Consider the following 18,886-nt stretch of genomic DNA (forward strand, 5'->3'; position numbering starts at 1 on the left):
AATTTCAACGCGATTTTGTTTCTGAACTGGTGTTAACAGACGTGGTATCCAACGGGCACAGACACGTGTCATATTCAAATGATCGTGCATGAGTGTATGGACACTGCCAATTGATATATCGAGCAGTATAGCAAGCTGTCTAATAGTCAAATGTGGATCAGTGTGAATCATAACACCCGCAGTGTTAATTGTTTCTTCGGTAAGGGCAGAAACAGGGGCGCCAGGCCCACCTTCCAACTCACATGATTCCCGTCCATTTTAAAAGTCTCTATGCCACATAAAACAGGTTCTTTCACTCATTGCATCATTACCAAAAGCTTTTTTCAAGTCGCTGTAAGTATCCGTAGCACTTTTCCTTAATTTTACACAAAACTTTATCGCATATCTTTGCTCACGAAAATCAGCCATAGTAAACCTTAGAGGCAAAAATTTGCAACTGTTTATGAATCGGATGCTATGACAACAATGCAACAATGCTATGATGTTAACAGCTGATTTCGTGGTTGCTAATACTTCAATCTTTCATACCAACTTATAAAAAACTAATTATTTGACTTTGTTTGTTTACAAGTAAGCTACTGTCAGTCTTTATTGAACACCCCTCGTACAATGTTATGCACCCACAGATCTAGCTGAAGAAAACGAAAAAGATCAATTCCATACAGAACTTCAAGAAGTTTTAAGAGGTGTAAACAAGAGAGATATTTTGATTGTTATGGAGGACTTGAATTCAAAAACTGGAAGTGACAATGTTGGATTGGAACAGATTATGTGGAAACATGGAATTGGAGTGAGAAATGATAATGGTGAAAGGCTCGTAGACTTCTGTGCTAGGAACGATTTAGTTATTGGAGGCACAATATTTCCCCATAAGAACTGTCATAAGGTATCATGGGTTTCTCCTAATTACATTACAGAAAATGAAATAGACCATTTTGTCATTGGAAGAAAGTGGAGGAAACTTGATGTCAGGAACAAACGTGGAGCTGACATAGGAAGTGACCATCATTTGATGATTGCGAATATCCGACTAAAAATTGCTCAGTCAAATCAGCGGAAAGAACAACAAGAAAATTTGACACCCTAAAGCTAAAAGGGACACAGCACAAGGAAAACTTCATGATCGAGCTGCAAAATAGTTTTGAAGCTTTAGGCTCTATGGATGACTCAAGTATAGAAGAACATTGGCTTGGTATAACAAACACGTATACGAATACTTTAAATGATGTTTAAGGCTTAAAGAAGGCAGGGAAGAAAGATTGGATGTCTGAGGACACGTGGAAAAAAAGTGGAAGACAGAAGAGAAGTTAAGAATAAGATAAACTCTTGCAAGACCAGAGGACAAAAGAGGGATATGAAGATACTCTATAAGGAATCAGTTGTAAAAGTGAAGAGAAGTGCAAGGACTGACAAATGAAAATGGATGAGCGAGCTGGCGGAGAAGGCTGAAGAGGCATCTAGGAAAGGAGATATGAAAGAACTATACCGGGTATAACATAACAAAAAAATTGTTCAAGAGAAAAATTAATGTAGGTAGACCAGTAAAGGATAAGGAAGGTAAACTTTTAACAAGTGATCATGAGCAGATAAAGAGATTTGAGACTATTTGAGACATTGGAGGATGATGGAAATGTTGAAGGTGACCTGGTAGGAAACATAGAAGGAGAAGAAGAAGAAAACATAAATATAAATCCCCCAACGGAAGATGAGATCAAACAAGCGATAAAAGAAACAAAATACCCCCGCCGCAGCAAACCTGCAGACTAAGCGAATTTCAACTAATCTGATTACATTTTTACTAAAATATTTCCATAAATAAGATATTTATTCCCTATTTAAATAACATTAGATTTAACGAGTGCTTAGGTTTGCTGCTACAGGGAAGGTAAAAAGTGTTTTTGATCAGACGTCAATAGTATAGGATGAAATAAATAAATTTGCAAAATTTTATCAATATATATTAATAAACAAGTAAACTACAACAATTGTAATTTTCTCCATAAGAATAACACGGGAATTTTAAATTACACTATTTTTGAATTTTCTCCGTTACCATTAGGCATACAACAGCGCTTCAATATACTAAACTATTTCTTTTTTTAGCTCTACAAAACGGTTTAAAAAGAAATTGGATTTTTTTTTTGTTTTTAGGGTCGGGAAAACCCCATTTTTACCCCATAAAACCCCGTTCCCATGGTCCGATTATGCTGGATCGCGAACTCGTTCGAATAAATGTAGGCTTACACGTTTGTAGCAAATTGCATCAAAATCGGATCATTTTTGCTCGAGTTATCGCACTAACGAACACACACACACACAATGACATCACTTCAAAAACCACTTTTTTGTATTCAGTGGGACCCGAAACGGATACAGTATAACCACTCATACCTCAAACTCGAAATTTTTGACGAAAACGATACTGTCTCCATTTAGGTACTATTTATGTAAGAAAAAAAGTTTTGGCATTATAAACAAGAAATTACTAACTAATAAGATTTGCTAAATTTACAATCCGAGTTTGTGTTCGGAGGTAAGCTGTACCCTTTACCAACAGTTTGTTAAATTCTTCAGTTACTGTATAGTTAAATATTCACTCTTGATTTCTAGACCAAACAATATTTAAAAAAAAAATAGAATTGTGTTGAGCAAATACCGTTGGAGATAAAGTTTAGGTCATGAGCGTAAGCAAGTTTTGTTCCTAGTCCAAGACGAATGGTATGCAAACAAAGTTTGTCGTGCTGGGTATCAACAGTGTGGTGGGCGGTGGCTGATGTTCGCAGGTAGAGTAGTAGCGCTTTGTCCAGCACGATCGAACCCACCTACACTAACACTACCCTTGTCCTCCACCACTAGAGCTGTGCGCACCCTGGCAGCAACACCTAGCGATGCCTCGCGGCCTTCAGGTATGTCGATACGTCTCAAACTACACTATTAACAACAATAAAAACTGTATTACTATCATTATCAACTTTTGACGGTTGTCTATACCATATTCAACTTTATGTTGTTAAGTATCGTCTTACAATTAGTAACTATTTGTACATGTTGCTCTTAGTTTCCAACTATTGTTGCTCACAATAGTTTACTTTTTAACTAGCAAGAGTTAACAAGCTAAATTTGACACTTAGGTTAGTGATATATGACGGTAAATAGAAATATGTATATTTTCCAATTGAAATGATTTGATGGGTGATTCAAGCTGCAATGAAAGTGCTTAAAACTAAAGACAAATTATGGTAAACCCGTAATCTAAAAATTCATACTCTGTATTTTTATAATACTACGTATTTCTCTAATATTTACGATATTTAATGTAGTTTAATGTGTCTATGGCGTAGGTGGGCTTTTTATTTTGCAATAACGCTTGCACAAACTAAAGACTAAGCACTCAATATTCACCATACGAAACTAGTAAACTAAGTAGTGGATGGACATCATTATTGAATCATCGCCATCGCAATCGTCCAAACATACTTAAGGTAGAGAAATGAAAAACTCGCCGATTTTATAATTAAGTAAATCCAAGTTTATGCCCATATCGTTAGTTTCTAATTCCAAAGACTTTGAACCATCATGAACGACAGTTTTACGAGTGGTGATACCGAGACCCAAAATATCGCGTTAAAAACTGATTGTTTAAGTCATGTGTGATAAGCTTAGTCAACAACGAAACTGACATCTTATTCATTGAACACACAACCTTCACTCAACCCTTTAATGTGTTGGCGTCACTGATCTAATGAAAGCGGTAACTAGCTCATGTATTAAATTAATATGAAACCAAGAAATGTGAAGAAATTAAGTTGGAACTATTTATTTATAATTTCACATGTCAAAGTCTCGATGAAATAAAAAAGAACTTCGAGAAAAAAAATCTAAACAAATTTTGGCATATGTGAGATAAGTTTTAAACACATGCAAAAAGTAACACTTAAAAGACTGTGAATTGTGTGTAGTAAATACTGGTGTACAGGCAGCGTATCTTGATTTGCACACGCATAGCCTGCGGCTATAACAACAATATAATCGCGTATCGTAGAATAACAGCTAGCTGAGAGAGGGCTTATTTTCATATCCCATTGTATACGTTTTTATCAACAGGATAAAATAAATTACATCTTTAAAATATTGCTCTCATCTCATCTAGATTATGTGTAAATAAATTATTGGTTTTTCAAAAACCTCTCAGCTTATATTTCACCGTTAAGGAACCATTATTAATCTGTAGTTATGCAATTCCGTTGTTATAAACTATTTATCGTACAAAGACTAGATATTTTACAATTAATTAAAATTTAGTCAAATTTTGCTAAAAATGTTAAATCACAGACAATATAATACTCTAATACGTCTGGGTTTATTCCATTGTCTGTGGTTAAATAGTTTGAAGTTGAAGTTTGAACGTGTGAAGTTTTAGCGCGAATTAACGCCTTTATGATCGTGGATCATCGTTTGGATGATAGGTTATAATTTTGCAAGTCCAAAATAACAATGCAACATTTCAGTTGTTTGATGTTGTTGAAATCGTGTAATAACACATAGATTTGTACAGTATGTTTATCTATTGGGTTTATGTATTGTATTTATGTTTATATTGACTTGATGTTTATCTACATAGTTTGTTTGGTTATAGCCCTAGATATTTGAACAAGAAATAAATAATTAATGAATCTAGAATCCTCTAGAGCTCTTTGGAGTTTCAAGTAGGAGGTTGGATTTTTATGTTCACACCACGTGATTTTGAAAAGAGAATGCCAATTGACGAAACGTTTTCAAATTCTTACTGACGATTTGGGATTCTTCTATCGCGTGGGGTAAGATAACCACAACTATATACAGTATATACACACAAATTTCGCTTCGCTCAGTTTCACAAGGGTCCCCGACTCGTTCTCCCCTCACGCATTTCCAGGCTCGCTCCCTACCCTTGGTTTGTTTTGTCAATAAACGTGCTTTCTAATTCACCACAAAACAAAGCAGAGAGTGTAAAAGAGTGTTCCTACAGTTAACCGACAAAGTGGGCTTTCATGTACTGATAAGCATGCAAAGTAGCTAAATGATGAATTTGCTTACTTTTGCCGCACTCATTTTTGCGACACTCCAGTATTCCAACCAGTTTTAACGAGGAGAAACATATTAAATAACTGATAATACATTATCAGTGGCATTAACAGACATTATGAGAGAAAATATACAAAATAAAAGAGAAATTAATGTTAATGATGAATGAATGACATGTAATATTACAACACCTTTAGCACTTAAAAATCTAATTACAGCGCGCACTTCTCAGTCGGCGGCAGTCTCAATTAATTGGCGGCACCATTTTGAATGCTCGAAACCGGTTGTAAACACGGCCGATTGTTCTCGAATTTCCGGCTATGTCTTACCAATAGATGCCCATACACAGCGCAAATGTCGAAAATGCCAATCGCAGTGCTGGAACGGAGAAAACTTAAAAACGGTACTTACTTAAATGAGTGTAGCTACTGTTTGCAAGCTTCGTGTGTCAACAATTTTCTCTTGTTTAAAATCGTGCCACTTTGCTCTGGAGTTTGTGAAATTTGGACATTGTGAAACGGTGATTATTTGAATGTTATAGATTTGGAGCTTATGAAATTTTGACATTATGAAACGCTCTGTTTATTTAATATATTTGTATATTTACTTTGTGAATTAATCATTGTAGTTTGTGAAATTTGGACATTATGAAACCCTCTGTTCATTCAATATTTTAAGCGTTGGAGATTGTGAAATTTGGAGATTATGAAACGCTCCCCCTATAACGGTCTATGTTGTTGTTGTACTCGTATCGATGACTATACTACTGAGCGAAGGCCTGGGTCACAAGGCCAATATAGAGACAATGCAAGAAGCACATTGATTGATGTGCTTCCCTCACACTAAATCATTTCGCCAAAGGTTTTCTGTTTCATATTTTTACATTGAACGTCGAATTGAGCGTTTACATCTACGTTGAACCATTCCAGGATCAACAATTGTCTATTGTTATTTCAATATCGTTTGGGAATTGCTGCAAAAACGTTTTGCAATGTTTGGTGTATCAAAATTGTAGTGAGAAATGTTCTACTCTTTAAGTTAAAGAGTTTTTAGCGAATTTCCCATATAGGGAATAAGCTATTACCGTAGTACTCATGGTAAGACCTGGACGCGGGACCGATTTTTTTTTCGTTTTGAGGTCCCTAGAGGCCAAAAACACCATCCGCTCAAATTCATATATATATATATATATATATATGTGTGTGTGTGTCCGTCAGCGCGATAACTCGAGCAAAAATGATCCGATTTTGATGAAATCTGGTACAAACGTGTAAACGTACGTTTATTCGAACGGGTTCGCGATCCAGCATGATCGGACCATGGGAACGGGGGTTTACGGGGGGTTTATGGGGTAAAAATAGGTTTTTCCCATTTTTGACCCAAAAAACATAAAATTTAGCAATTTATTTCCAAACCATTTTGTAGAGCTTAAAAAAACTAATAACTTAGTATATTGAAGCGTTATTATGCGCCTAATGGTTACGGAGAAAATTCCAAAAAATTGTAAATTTAAAATTCCCATGTTATTCTTATGGAGAATAAGTAAACTGTTGTAGTTTGCTTGTTTGTGAACATATTTTGATCAAATTTGGAAAATGTTTTTATTTCTTACTAACTATTCACATTTTACAAAAAAAAACAGTTTTACCCTACCTGATGCAGCAAACCTAAGTACTTGTTAAACTAATTCTATTTAAATCAAGAATAAATGTTATATTTTTAAGTAGACATTACAGTGTAAATCCAATCAGTCAAATGGAAATTCGCTTAGTCTGCAGGTTTGCTGCGGCGGGGGTATTACTGTTTTTGTACCATCCCCTTTCTAACTTAACAACTCCTATGTACGGTAGCCTATATTTCTATTTTGAATACGTTCCGTCATAGTTGCTCTGTTTTGAATTAATTTGGGTTGATTTAGTTTAGTGTGTCCGTCCTACGATACGGGGCGGTCGTAATGTGGTACGCTACTGACATGCACTTCCACACTTCGACGTAGTTTTGCGACACACAGTGCCGTTACATTATCTATCAAGACATTAATTGCGTGTGCTACAGCGATCACATACTGTAAGACCATTAGATGGAGGATTCCGTCTCCTGAGCGCAGAGTCTCCCCAGCGCCGAGCAGGCTATATGGCATAATCTGATAGTTTTGACAGCCGAATTGGAATTCACAAAAGCAACGAACTGCGGTAAAGGCGTGTACCCAATTGAGCATTGTAGACAATCAGCACTGGAATGACATAATATTCCATTGCAGACATAATTCGTTTCGAATTCTAAATTAAAATTTAATGGATATTTTTTAATTCAGCTTACCAACTCTCGTACTTTTGAGATGTTCGCACTTAATCTTGAATGATTAACCAAACCTAACCTAACCTAACCTTTACTGCTTCACAGATTAAACTCATCGATACCATTTTAAAATAGAAGGTCACTGAGCAGACCCTTTGGTAATTTATGGCCTCGGCGCTGGGGATACTCATTTGCCCTCGGCGCTCGGGAGACGCAACGTAGATGGTGCACTATAGTTTGACAAAGCAACGATCACATACTGTACACAAGTTCCAAGTCTCGTGCGCTCTGGAGGATTAGAGCGACCCTTACTCGTATTCTTTGAAAGATGTAAAAACTGTTTTGGAAAGAGTGTCGGATGCATTATAGGTCGTTGAGCTGTCGTGCCATATCGTCCAAGTTTTATCTTGTTCCAATTCCACAATCGTAGTGTGAGGAGTTAATCCTAGTGTTATCTCGTAAAAAACATGGATTGCATAACAAATTAATTCAACTCTCAATCTAAAACTTCACGTTTACAAAACTTGCCTGTCCTAAAGATAACAATCCTTACAGACCAACTTCTTAAAAGTCACAACATCAAATTTTTGTAAAACGTCCGTCCTTTACACATTAAAATTATAAAATAACGTTAAATTGGTAATTTGAGATACACCGTTGAAATTGGGGTTTTATTTGGTAGGCTGTGTGAAAACCAAATTTCTACATTTTTATCTTGATCCTCAGTGGATGAGGTGACGATGTATTTGAAGTTCGTGCACTGCAATTTTTAGGTGCTTTGAACCTGATTTTGTGATTCTATACCCTCTCACAAGATGGCTGACTTGGCTTCACCACTCGTAAGGCAGAGAAAAATTAAAAATGCGACAAATTACCGATCGTGTCGACAGGTTATAGATTTTTAGTGATAGAATATTTGATATAGAGTGTTTCTCTAGTGTGGTAGTCATTTCAGGAGAAGAATCAATCAAATGTGGCGTGACCTGGACCCCTTGAGATTGTTGGTATTTGTTTCCTTGGACACGACAGTTGGATGGAAGATTTCTAGAATATATAAATTTCTTGATACAGTACATCATAAACATTTAAACTTACCTAGATACTATGAGTTTTCCCATACCCCTTTAAATTCATCCTATAAAATGGTTCTGAGGGTGTCAGATATAAGGTAGTGCTATATCGTGCGTGTTTACTTTTATAGTTTTTTCACTTACCTTCGCACACAGTTAAACTTTTATGCAGTTATCAGTAACCAAAATGATAGAAGCCAAAACTATTTTAGTGGAATCCTACGTTATCACTAGTTATAACGCATTTGACATATTTGTTGAACTATATAGTTAATAATATAGTTATAAACACTCTCTATATTTATAAATATCACACAACATTTAACTTATCTAGAGTATCTATCTCATATAAATTCCAATAATTGTGAGTCGCTGTCTTAGGAGAATAATTAACTACTAGTTGTAGTCCTGTACTATGTTCTATTCATTCTATACTCTATTCTACACAGCAGGATAAAGTACTCAGTTCCAACCGAAACTGTATTATTTAGTCCAGAACAGGTGGGCATATTATAAACTAGGTGGTGTTTACGGAGGCGTCCACAAAATTGAGCGAGGTTATCAGGGCACTATTTTACTTTGTCATTGACCCCCACTATCAAGTTTCATTATTATTTTTACCTAGAATTTTGAATTGAGGAAAAATTGGTTTGGATTATAATTGGGATTATTAAAATAAATACATATTTGTCCCATGTGAAATGAAGTAAAAACACAGCTATCTCTGTATTTTCAGAGACCTGAATTTACATGTTCTAAATCCCCAGGTAGCTACATCAACTTTTTCTCTACAGAATGATGCGTTATAACAAGTGATAACGTAGGATTCCACTAAAATAGTTTTGGCTTCTATCGTTTTGGTTACTGACTAGCTGAGATCCAACCTATTAACGGAACCTTTTTATGTACAGGAGTATACAGGCCCTGTTCTTGATCCAATAATTACATTTTCATAACTTAAACGCAGTTAAAACGTTCCTTTTGCTTGGTTTATTTTGTATATGAACCAAGCATTTTTGATGGTATAATTTACCTTATTTTTTTAACGTATGAATTTGATTTAAAAAATTTTTACCGTGCCCATAGGATACGTAAATTAATGTTGATAATAAAAACAGTTCATACTTTGGTAAAAAAAGCTATATATAACTTGTTCAGTTAGATGTTCCATATCTAGTTTAATTAGTACTCAGCACTTACGAAAATAAATTAATATTTACTTTCTAATTGGTCCTTGTTTAATGTAGAATACAAGGGAATTAGTTTGAATGAAATCAAGAATGTACACAAGACAAGCAAGGCCAGCAGTATCCTGACCCAAATAAACTGACCGTCATAGCCTAGGCCTAATTGCAGGACTGCAGCTAATATTGGGCGAATGGGAAAGTCAAACAATTTCTCTTTCAATTACCTCTGAATATCGATTGGTTCGTTAAAGATTCAGTGAGTTTTCCGTGTTATCAACTTAGAGTACTATTAACTCAGTCCTTTAACAAAAGTCAACTTTATATGTAATTGGTGATTAAGTACTAATTTCAATCGTATTGCACTTGTTTTATTTGTATCCTAGTTAGATTATTTTTAAATAGTTGAAAAACCAATAGTCTACTGGCCATGATCAATTAAGTGTTATAAAAATTGTTGATGTCTATAACAAATTAAATTTCCTCCTGTTAATGAACAACCATACGTAGGTTTCAGGCTGACAATAACTACCTATTATATTTCTGTTAAACAATTCCATATTATGTGTATCTAATTTATCTTTTGTTTACCAGTAAATGCCTAAGGTGTTTCTCCGCGGGAGGGATTGCATTATTTCTCAAAACATTTAATATAAATTTGAGTTAATATGCATTTTCTTATACAGATTATAAAATAGTACTACAGTATAACCTTTGTCTAGTTTAATCGTCCTACAGTTGATGAAGCCCGAAAGGATCGATATTTGTTCATATGAATCTCTAACAAAACAAATTTTAATAAGGTACATGAAATTGTATTACAATATTTCTTGTTTTCAAGCAGTTTCCTCGAAATGGAGTTGTGGTAACTCACAAACACAAACATAAAACAAACCAAGACCAAGAGAGGTCTGATACTAAAGAAAGTAGTGTAGTTATATTAAAGGAAGGCCATCATTTTGTCCTTATTAAAGCTTGGCAAAGGTATAGCATGTATAATAAATTTAAAGGAGTAATAGGTTTAACATTCGTATGAGTACACAATAACAATGTAAAACTGAATTATGATATATATTTTATTAGCAAAACGGGATCAGAATATCAGTGACAGGTACAACAGATGTTAAAGTACAGATGGATTTTGGAGAAATAAAAATACTACAGCAAACCAAAAAGGTCCTACACCACGAAAGTTCTTAACCGAATAAATGCATGTATTCCTAGATTTAATTTATTACGTGGCATTTGTACAAAACATGGTTGAAATACAAACTCAATGGAGTTTAAAATTTTGTTTTTCACATTTTTTTATGCTTTTCCACCAGGTATCACGGTTTAAATATAAAGTTTAAGATTAAATTAAATTATTAATATAAGAATTTCATTTATTTATTAATAGAAGGGTTTAAATTTTATCACTAAGTGTTATAAGTTATTAATAAAATAGGTTACATATTTTCAATTATTGGTTATTGCTAATTGAAAGCATACAAATAATAATAATAGGTATGTCTAATATAACCAACTATGGATATATCAAGGATAAGTATTACCAGAGCATGTCGATTTCTTTTAGTACACACTTTCCAATGCTATTTTAATAAATTAACAATGGACATGGTAAAATAGATACATATATATTTGCTTCGCACTTATGATATTCTACAACGTTATCATTAATCTTGTGTAAATGGAAAATAAGCTCTACACATAGGCTAGTCTGTAAACATGTTGGTAACTTAATCTGCGGGAATCTCATTAATACTAAGAGGTTTTTTTTATATATATATCACCCATTCCAAACGATCCTTTCATAAGAGTGCCAGACTCAGTGAATTTTTGTTTAAACATTTTCAGTAATCTATTTTATACATTTTGTAAGAATTTGAATTTCTCTTCGGTTAATTTTTAAACGATTTCTTAGTTTTTCATGTTTTATCATTCATTGTTTTTTAAGAATTTTTTTTAGTCATAGTTTTTTGTACTGCAAAAATCATGGTTTTGATGAAATGTTATAATAACTTTTATAAAAGTTTTAAATTCGGACCCAATAAAAAAAATAACTTTATCTACCCCTACTGATCTTTAGACGCACGAATGCTAAATCCAACAACATACAGGTCAAATAGCTTATTTACTACTAGCTGTGAGCCCGTTCTACGCACGGGGATCTTATTGTAGTTAGTTGAATGTGACACAAATCACACAATGTTGGGTTTTTGGACATTTGTAATTTTATTTCTTAAGTAGGTAGGCCATGTATTCTACGGAAGAGTACCGGTATCAAGGATCGTCGTCGAAAAGGTTTTTATGAATAAATAGGTAGGTAGGCGTACGTACCCAAGAGATGGGCTATGGGCCTATTGGCTGTATGGTCCAGCAATTGCATCACACGGTGAGTAGAAACAAAGTAGAGTAGAAAGTGACACGCTGGATAAGCGAGTTTAGCATCATCCGTAAACCTCTGTTACAATCACCCACTGCAGTTGTGTTTTATTTACTCTACACTTTACACAATCGCCATTGAAGCGCCGTCAATGACTGGAAACCTTGTTTGTAAGCTATTTGCGACGGAAAGTCCCAGCCCTATACACACTGATTCAAGGTCTTCTTTCTGGTTATCAAAACTGAAGAACAATTTTATACACAAAGAATTTCTGGTTCCTGTTATTTAATTTCATTTACGGCTACACTATTATATTGAACTTGCGATTAATTAAATCCGTTATGTAAGAAAAACGTTTTAAATCTACTTGGTTGGGATTTGCTTTCAAAACGTGATCGGAAATGGTTGCAGTATTTGTAAACAACGTTTGTAAACATATCAGTGACAGCTAGAAAAATAACCTTGATCCGAACAGCTGTTCGTTATTCCATAGATGATTATGTGATAAAAATTGAACGAAAATTTGACAAAAATTGCACAAAACTGCATTTTTGAACGTCCGTAATTTTATTTACGAAGTAGTGAGGCCATATTTTAATGGCTAAAGACACTCTCGCTAATCCAGTGAATACATTAAAATGACTTGGATCTTGATAGGTACTCTCGTTTTCATGGAGAAGATTGCGTAAATGCCATCTTGAGTGTTACAGACAGACAGAAAGACAGACAGACAGAAATAGAGATAAGACTTGTTTCTGCTTCTTTAATGTATAAAAAAACGTAAAAATAACCTAAAAATATATAATTCTGAGCAATGTACAGACAAAACTCTAATTTTATTTACATAGATAACTGCATAAAAGTTTAACTGTGTGCGAAGGTAAGTGTAAAAAACTATAAAAGTAAACACGCACGATATAGCACTACCTTATATCTGACACCCTCAGAACCATTTTATAGGATGAATTTAAAGGGGTATGGGAAAACTCATACTATCTAGGTATCCTATCTTACTATTATTATAAATCTGAAAGTTTGTGAGTTTGTGTGTGTGTTGCTCAATCACGCATAAACTACTGGACGGCTCGGGCTGAAATTTGGTATGATTAGCTCACATTCCCGATTAACATATAGGCATATTCTTATCTCGGAAATCCTTTCGGGCTCCGCCCCAGTGGTTCCCCATGGCTCCATGGTTCCCCATGTAAACCTTATGAGTATTCATATTTAAAGGGAATTTAAGAATTTAGTCAGCTGTTTCAACAACAACAAAAAATGTTCTATGATATGCAAACGCGTTAAAATTTATGAGATTTACCAACAGGGTGCAGCACTATATATTTTTTGCATTTATGAAAACAGCTAATTTGAGCCATTGACTATTTGAACTAAGCAGGTGTGTGCATAGTGACGTCACGTGCGAGCTGAACTTGTTTTATTTTACCAAATCATATGTTTTCTTGTAATTTCCCAAAGACTTTCGAATAACAATCATTACGAATTAGCATTCAATATATAACACTATTTAGCGTGTTATTTCCTAAAAAAACACCTAAAAATATATTGTCTGTTAGGCAACCACAATACAGTATTTACTGCTTTACTGTTTTTCGACTAAAAGGTACTCACTATTAAAATGTTATATATTACCACCATTGAATATAATGTATATTCAATGGTGCACCTAACCTAACCCAACCCAGTAAGATAGGTTAATCATAATTATTTGTATTTTAATTATATTTCTTAACGCCACACTACACTATTTTGACGAACTTCCTACCCAAGGATTTAGTCCAGAAAACAGCTGTTTGCCGCTAGCTTAATCAAATGGGGTTTCATTAGGTCCACGTACTTGTATGCAATAGTCAATGGTACTACGGTACTGTAATGAATTTTACCAGATACCAAGCAGCTGATTATACTCTATTTGGGTGGCAATGAGTGGTTAGAGGTTATGACTGTTGATTTTTAGTCCTTTAGTTGGTAGCAATATATAAGGATTTGTACAGATTTAGTAGTATGGCGTAAACTATCGTACGTAACTCGTCCAAAACGTGTTTACCGGACTAGTAATGTAATATAATATTTCAGAAGCCTTAATTGTGTACATGCATGCAAATGTACCTGATCAACTGACGACAAAATGATATAAGTCGGTTATAAGTTGATCAGGTGATCAAGGTTACAAGTTGATCGGTTGATAAGGTGATCCGCATACTAAAACAGCATTTAAATAAGCAAAGGTGCATATTATAATTAACTACAAAACAACTTATGGCCCACTTACACGGGGAGAGGTGTGCGCTTTGCGGCTTTTCAGGCGCTTCAAAGAAACATGAGTTTGCATCTTTGCATATTGTTAAAATCGTTCAATTTAAACAGTGTTCTACGTTCCACTTTCTCCATAGAATCATGATTATCGAATTGTGATTCAATCTTAAATAATATGGATAGAGTAAAAATTAACTACTGGTACTAAATAATCAACGAGCCGCGAAAAGACATCTATCATGGTGGCAATGTGATCGTCATTGTGATGGATTGACTTGGTTTGGCAACGCCACAGGTGGTATGATATTGCTACATGCGACTGTCGCACTGCTTTGTATAAACGAGAAGCTGGTCAGTTACATTATAGTGGCAATGTGATCGTCATTGTGATGGATTGACTTGGTTTGGCAACGCCACAGGTGGTATGATATTGCTACATGCGACTGTCGCACTGCTTTGTATAAACGAGAAGCTGGCCAGTTACATTATAGTGGCAATGTGATTGTCATTGTGATGGATCGACTTGGTTTGGCAACGCCACAGGTGGTATGATATTGCTACATGCGACTGTCGCACTGCTTTGTATAAACGAGAAGCTGGTCAGTTACATTATAGTGGCAATGTGATCGTCATTGTGATGGATTGACTTGGTTTGGCAACGCCACAGGTGGTATGATATTGCTACATGCGACTGTCGCACTGCATTGCATAAACGAGAAGCTGGTCAGTTACATTATAGTGGCAATGTGATCGTCATTGTGATGGATTGACTTGGTTTGGCAACGCCACAGGTGGTATGATATTGCTACATGCGACTGTCGCACTGCATTGCATAAACGAGAAGCTGGTCAGTTACATTATAGTGGCAATGTGATCGTCATTGTGATGGATTGACTTGGTTTGGCAACGCCACAGGTGGTATGATATTGCTACATGCGACTGTCGCACTGCTTTGTATAAACGAGAAGCTGGTCAGTTACATTATAGTGGCAATGTGATTGTAATTGTGATGGATCGACTAGGTTTGGCAACGCCACAGGTGGTATGATATTGCTACATGCGACTGTCGCACTGCTTTGTATAAACGAGAAGCTGGTCAGTTACATTATAGTGGCAATGTGATCGTCATTGTGATGGATCGACTTGGTTTGGCAACGCCACAGGTGGTATGATATTGCTACATGCGACTGTCGCACTGCTTTGTATAAACGAGAAGCTGGTCAGTTACATTATAGTGGCAATGTGATCGTCATTGTGATGGATTGACTTGGTTTGGCAACGCCACAGGTGGTATGATATTGCTACATGCGACTGTCGCACTGCTTTGTATAAACGAGAAGCTGGTCAGTTACATTATAGTGGCAATGTGATTGTCATTGTGATGGATCGACTTGGTTTGGCAACGCCACAGGTGGTATGATATTGCTACATGCGACTGTCGCACTGCTTTGTATAAACGAGAAGCTGGTCAGTTACATTATAGTGGCAATGTGATTGTAATTGTGATGGATCGACTTGGTTTGGCAACGCCACAGGTGGTATGATATTGCTACATGCGACTGTCGCACTGCTTTGTATAAACGAGAAGCTGGTCAGTTACATTATAGTGGCAATGTGATCGTCATTGTGATGGATCGACTTGGTTTGGCAACGCCACAGGTGGTATGATATTGCTACATGCGACTGTCGCACTGCTTTGTATAAACGAGAAGCTGGTCAGTTACATTATAGTGGCAATGTGATCGTCATTGTGATGGATTGACTTGGTTTGGCAACGCCACAGGTGGTATGATATTGCTACATGCGACTGTCGCACTGCATTGCATAAACGAGAAGCTGGTCAGTTACATTATAGTGGCAATGTGATCGTCATTGTGATGGATTGACTTGGTTTGGCAACGCCACAGGTGGTATGATATTGCTACATGCGACTGTCGCACTGCTTTGTATAAACGAGAAGCTGGTCAGTTACATTATAGTGGCAATGTGATCGTCATTGTGATGGATTGACTTGGTTTGGCAACGCCACAGGTGGTATGATATTGCTACATGCGACTGTCGCACTGCATTGCATAAACGAGAAGCTGGTCAGTTACATTATAGTGGCAATGTGATCGTCATTGTGATGGATCGACTTGGTTTGGCAACGCCACAGGTGGTATGATATTGCTACATGCGACTGTCGCACTGCTTTGTATAAACGAGAAGCTGGTCAGTTACATTATAGTGGCAATGTGATCGTCATTGTGATGGATTGACTTGGTTTGGCAACGCCACAGGTGGTATGATATTGCTACATGCGACTGTCGCACTGCTTTGTATAAACGAGAAGCTGGTCAGTTACATTATAGTGGCAATGTGATCGTCATTGTGATGGATTGACTTGGTTTGGCAACGCCACAGGTGGTATGATATTGCTACATGCGACTGTCGCACTGCTTTGTATAAACGAGAAGCTGGTCAGTTACATTATAGTGGCAATGTGATTGTAATTGTGATGGATCGACTAGGTTTGGCAACGCCACAGGTGGTATGATATTGCTACATGCGACTGTCGCACTGCATTGCATAAACGAGAAGCTGGCCAGTTTATTCATTGGTTTCGTCAAGTCATTGTTGAAACTCGCGAATAGCCATCTGATCTTGCTCGATAATAAGCTGCATGATCCAGAAAAATAATGCAGGAACGCGTTTCAAATCCTCGGCTTCTCCCGCCTTTACTTGCAAACTGTGGCTGGTTTAGTTTGAAGTGTTGACACTTTAAAAGCTGAAACTTTAAGAAACTATGTCCGCCACTGTGGACAAGTCATATGACGACTTACTTACAAAATTACATGGTCTGTAGAAAGTATAAAAATATATCTGTTTTTTAAGGATATACACCAACTTCCATTTCAACTATCCCAAAAGTTATTTTTTTAAATACTTAAAACACGTGATTGTTTGTGATAATAACCTCAACAATGGGGTGGACTGTCCCACCCGCACGTAATGGTTCCCGTTGTACACGGTGGAAAGTAGTGTATGAAGGGTGGTAGGTAGAGGGTGTGTATCACGCACGACCTTGTTATACAGTATAGGCCACGGTCCACTGACCGGAACTCGCGTGATTCTACCCTCCAACAGTCGTGTTTGGGGGCTTTGGAAACTATTATAGGCTCTCTGGTCTTAATGGTTACCAAACGGTGCAGAATTACCAATTTTCTTCGTAGTTTGGGTCGGGGACAAACGAGTATATTAGTATACACATCAACTACATTTTGTTTACCCAGAGAGTGCGCAGTGTTAAATAATAAAAACCATGCATATAATTAACCATGTTCATCGCACTCGCACACATAATAATGTTATAATGCATTTCCAAACAACGCGTCGACGATTTTTCCGTGTTACTATTTTACTTATTCTGTTAAATTAATTACAATTCTATAGATTTTTAATATTCAGCGTTATCATTGACTATACACATATTCTGTATATATTCAATGGTAATATATACAATTGACTCTGTGTGAACCATAAAGTATTGATACGTAAATGATTTATATGGATTTTTACACAACCCAAAATGTTGTGCACACCCAATACAAAATTAATAACATTGGAAAATCTTTAATTATTTTTTTAGTTTTAATTGAGACACGACGACAACGACATATCTGCAATAGTAACTCTTCAAAGGCACAGAGAAGTATACTAGCATGTGACAAACCGTCATGAAAAAGCCCTTCGGATGTATCTCATTAACGAGTAACTCTCTGGATAACTGTACTGCGACTGTGAGTTTAGTTCAATAATGGTTCAATGTACTCGAAGATGCGTATGGCGCAAAGGATATAATTCTGTGTATATGGAGATCTTAACTTCCCCTTTTATTCACCAATTTTGAAGGAGCTCTTAACATATATGTCATCCCTATGGCATAAAATGGCTCTTAATTCGAACCGAGGTCAAGTTTTATGATCGAGACGTAGCCGAGGTCGGAAAATTAGCGAGGGTTGAAAAGACACTTTTTGCCGGTGTGGTGACTGGTGAACTATAAGTTTCGACACATTGATAAAAAAAAACTACATCAAACTTAAAAAAGATTATCTAATATTTCGTAATCTATTCATTTTTCTAATCCAAACACAAAACGGTTTTACAAAATTAATGTTAGTGTAAAATTCAGATGATTGAACATTAATCACGTTTTAGTTTTTTTTTGTCCTCTGTGAGCTAACCAGGAACTTCAGTTGTCTCTTGTCAGCTGATCACCATTTGATTTTGGTGTATGGACATTGACGATTTTCGAAGATCTCAGCTGTATGGAAATGGGGTATTTATGGAATACAGAGTGATGAAAACTATGTTACAAAACTGAAATAGTGATAATTTAAAGATAACCTCTCAAAACTACTCCTAGCTTGTTTTCAATGAAATTTGCTAGTGGAAACAAGCAGCTGTTTAGCAATTGATTCAATCGTTTCGTCTAATCTGATTTTGTAAATGTAAGGTTATACTATCAATATGTATAAACAATGAGGCAATGTACCATTTACATTTAGGCAACAATTAACTACAATGGATCAAATAATCAATACATACTACCGATATTTATGCAATAATTG

The 18,886-nt window shown here is 35.9% G+C and overlaps 1 protein-coding gene across 1 annotated transcript in view; it reads left to right on the forward strand.

Annotated features, from left to right (window-relative positions):
* The first annotated feature begins 2,865 nt into the window (after positions 1–2,865).
* The window catches only part of LOC128983577 (cadherin-86C-like), a 297,541-nt gene continuing 281,520 nt past the window's right edge, over positions 2,866–18,886 (forward strand). The window contains exon 1 of the mRNA XM_054402910.1: positions 2,866–2,906. The gene's annotated coding sequence lies outside the window, so the exon portion shown is untranslated. The remainder of the gene's footprint in view (positions 2,907–18,886) is intronic.

This window comes from Macrosteles quadrilineatus, unplaced genomic scaffold (genome assembly GCF_028750875.1).
Source record: "Macrosteles quadrilineatus isolate MER2022 unplaced genomic scaffold, UCM_ALF_1.0 Scaffold_1__1_contigs__length_201487025, whole genome shotgun sequence".
Lineage (NCBI taxonomy): Eukaryota > Metazoa > Arthropoda > Insecta > Hemiptera > Cicadellidae > Macrosteles > Macrosteles quadrilineatus.